The sequence below is a fragment of the Formica exsecta genome, unplaced genomic scaffold (genome assembly GCF_003651465.1).
Source record: "Formica exsecta isolate Colony F162 unplaced genomic scaffold, ASM365146v1 scaffold25, whole genome shotgun sequence".
In the NCBI taxonomy this organism is placed as follows: Eukaryota; Metazoa; Arthropoda; class Insecta; order Hymenoptera; family Formicidae; genus Formica; species Formica exsecta.
This window is the reverse complement of record NW_021849774.1, coordinates 193,981-198,354: the sequence shown is the minus strand read 5'-3', so window position 1 is coordinate 198,354 and position 4,374 is coordinate 193,981.

The following is a 4,374-nucleotide window of genomic DNA, read 5'->3' as shown; positions in this document are numbered from 1 at the left end:
GAGCTGCTAGATTCTTTCTTGCCGCCTTCATCGGTATGTTCGTCGATTAATCCTCCAAGAATTGCCTGAACATACTCCTCACGGCCTTCGTTGGTATCAAAAGAGAAACCAAGAGAAGGAACAAATTCGGTTTCGACGATGGTCTTCACAGATTCCGTTGTCATTGTCGTAGTCGATTCCTGCATCATCGTCGTCGATGTTCCCGTTGTAGAGGACGCTAAACTTATCTTTTCAGCATCGCTGATTACATGTTTGCTCTCTTCTATAGGCAAACCAGTCTCAAAGTCTAAACTCCTCTGTACTTGTGGCAAATCGAAGACGAGTGGTCCACGGATCGAATTATCACGATATAGAGGCTGCCCAAAGTTTTCCGTCAATTGTTCCAAGATTTCCTGCTTCTGAAGCGGTCGAGTTTTGTTTTCTGCTTTCGATTGACTCGTCTTCTGTTTTGTTGCATTATTATTAGAATTTATTCTAGAGGAAACATCAGGAAGCGGCTTGATAGGAATATTAATAGGTGCCCTCAAAGTGTCTTCAAGAAAAGATATTTTGGAATCTGCATTTTTTCCGATTGGTAATCTGGGTTCCAACAGTGAACTAGTCGTAACGAGTGATGGTTCATTGAAATTCAGTTTGGCAATATCGACGGGTGTTTTTAACGTATCGAAGGCAGACACTTTGGGCTTTGCGTTCTTAAACGACGTTCTGGCTTGCGAACGAATCAATAGCGGACTCGTCGTAGCATCTGATTGTTCATCGAGATCTAGATTAAACGAATTCCTCAGCTCGGCGCTACGTAGATCTTTCGCCGAGAATGGCCGCGGCAATCGATCCAGTTTTAACAATTCAGCCATCAACTGGAGAAGATTGAGCATACTCACATTTGAATTTGATTGCTTGAATTGACCGATTGTATCATCGACAACAACGGGAAAACTGTTATCTTTATTGTTCAGAGACGCGTGACTAGTATCGTGAAACTTCGAAATGTCAGCGACCTCGTCCTTCGATTCGATCGACCTGATAATCTCGAAGTCATCTAGTTCGTCTTTTGGAACAGAAGCCGATTGTTGGTGCTGTCCAATCAATCGACTGATAAAATCGTCAGGGGTTGTTTCCAAGTCTTCGTCTCTCTTGACTGTGAAGGATATCTCGTACGGAGAATTGTGTTTATCAATCGTCTCCTCGATCTGCTTCAAAGATTCTGGATGGATCGAGCGCGATAGACTACTCTCTGTCGCGTTCTTCTTTGTTTTCTCTTCAGAAACGTTGATCTCTAGTACACTTTTCGGTATAACCGTCTTCAAGTTTGATCTCTCTACATCGACATTACTACTGATAGTGATCGGAGATTGCGTAGTAGAAGTCAAAGATTCATCCAATATAAATGTTGCCGAATTTCCTTGTATGCTCGTACTACTTGAAGAGATCAAACGTTCTGGAATCCTCGGGGTTGCTTTTGTGCCGATCGAGATTGTTCTCGCTTCTACACTCGGCGTGGAGATAGCAACTTTTGGAGCAATAACTGCAGAGTTTGTCTCGCAATGTTTCCCTTGTTCATCGGATGTTGAAGAGTAGCATGGCAATCTGGAATTTGCTCTTGAATCCAGTTGAGCCTTGACAGCGTCCCTAATAGTAAACTGAAATCCTGTATTATACTGTATTAAGGTCTCTATCTCGCTGTTATTATTCTTCGGGGTCGTTGAGAAGTTCTGCATCTTTTGCGAATCTATGTTTTCTGTGCGATCAGAATGTATTGCGTACGCGTGTTCGTTCGGCGGAACGAAATCACCAAAACCGTCGTTGTAATCAACTATCGGCGGAACGATGTTAGTCACGGGAACGTCAACGATCGCTCGATCGTGTGATGGAACGAGCCACGGAATGGACGTGGGCACTTCAGCGACAGGTTGAACAGTTAAATGAATCCCTAAATTAGTCGTCTGCGACAAATCGTCTGTGTAATCAACCAGCGACTGCTCCTCAACATTGAATATCGGCGATCGATTTTGATTGATCACAATTGGTGTGTCAGAAAATCTCGGAATCTCGGTGTTCGTTGATCCAGGATTCCAAGAAGTTTTGGAACTTTCGTCGATGGTTGTATAATGCGTCTCTTCGGGAACGTTGATAAAGAAGCTTGCCGCTGGAGGTCTCAAAAATCGCGCTGGTTGAGGAATCTCGAAACTGAAATTTAATCTAGATATGGAATTGTCATTGGAATTGGAAATTGATCTAGTCGACGACGTGTTTTGGTCGACGGTTATATAGCTGTCATTAGATGAAGAACGAACGATATCACTGTGAATGTCAACAACGCTTTTTCTAGTGGTACTTATCGTAGGTTTTGCAGTTGCCGAAATGGTTGATGCTTGCGCAACATCAACATTTTGTTGCCAATTTCTCAGCAACGGAGTCGTTTTGTCGCCGAAGCTTCTTGTGTACGTCGTCTCCTCGAAACTCTTCGTTGTCAAACTCGTGATATCTTCCTCTGTCGATTGATCATATTTCGTCTCATTGAAAATATCCGACTTTTTCGGAGTCTGCGACAAGTTCACATCTTCTTCTTTCTCGTACAATCCCAAAAAATGATTTGGAATTGATTGCGGTAGAATAGAAGTTAACCGAATACCTCTATTTCTTCGTGATAAGTGCTATTATCTTTGGCTAACTCGTGTTATTAATTGTAGATTGATGCCAACATTATTTTAAAATAAACCGTGTCCACGTGTACACAATATTTCTTTTTTGAGAGAAGTTCAAAATTTTCGGACCAAAAAAGATCGATATCGGGACAACAATCGAGTCGTTATAGACTTTTTCTATACGGAGCATCTGCTTCGGTAAATGCAGCATTGCATTCTGTACATATTAGAGAGTATATCGCATTAGTTTTGATCATCACTTTGTGCCGGAATATACAGCCGTCGTGTTTGTTATTTTCCTCATGTTGGGGCAATCTGGGGTACCTACACACCTCATGTAATGAAAAGAGGAAAATCTGTTATCCTGACTTTGTCTCTCTACAAAAAGTAGTTGGAAACGCAAACTACCACCCAAAAAAAGAAACCACTAAAAAAAATCTATTTGAGACCCCTAAAGTTAAAAAATTAAATAAGAAAGTCCTGCAGCAATGTAGAACAAAAGGATATCTTTATTTGTGATTTTTGTCAATAGAATACATCTTTGTATTATATTTTGATTAAAATAAATCTAGATTTTGTAATTGCACAGTGTTTTACACGTTTTCAAATGGGTATCCGGTTTTACCCTACCGGAGCAAAACCAGGTATTTTGCCTTCTCCAAAAAATCTTGTTATCCTTGGTAACCAAATTTTTTTTTCAACAACTAGCCTCATTTTCTCATAATTTACGATCCACTAAAGACTACTAACGGTCAACAAAATTTTTTTTACTCTCTGATTTTTTATAGGAAGACAAATCCAAAAAAGTACCCGGCTTTACCCTACTATTCCCTACATTGTTAACATAAAATAACCATTGTAGAAGAAAGTAACTTTTGTTTTAATGTAACCATATTATAATCAATTAAGAACAATTAAAAAACAAAAATGAAGGAATTTTTCCAATTACAGACATCAAAATAAAAAGACATTTAAAATATGTCTTTTTAATTTTGGAAATAATTTAGGAGTGGTAAAACTATGGTAATTAGACAATGTGATAAAATAAAGAAATAAATATTTATAAAGATTAGACATTTTTTATGTATTTGCCGTTAAGATATATCAAATATATAAATTTCGTAGCACTTATGTAATGATTTTACATAGCCTCATCAGTGTGCAATATTGTCTTTATGACTTCATCTTTCTCTCAGATTATCTAATGTCTGTGGTTAGTATAGTCAGAATATTGAGTTAGAACAACACAACAATAGCGTGGAAAATTAAATCGAATTAAATACTCGCTGTGTGTAATTAACGACAATGATAATAACAGTAACAATAATAATTTTTTGGAGCATCTGCTTGATTCATTATCGCATTCCTTATTAGCAATTAATGAAATTTTTCCCGTCTCACTATATCTTATTACCGTTTACGTAGCGAATCTAATCGCTTCCTCACGCAAGATAATCGTTCTGTCGACGTTTTGTATCCGTAATTAAAAATATTTAATAAAATTTTTTGAATTTAAACTATTGAATCAATAAAAAGATCTTTTCAAAATTTCGAGAAACAGTAACAATAATAATTTTTTGGAGCATCTGCTTGATTCATTGAGAAATCGGTAAAAGCAGAATTAATTCTGAGTAATTCTTACATTAAAAAACGAAATCAAATTATATAATTATCGGACAAGACAAAATTACATTAATTTTATTTTATAAAATCTCAATTTTTTAATATA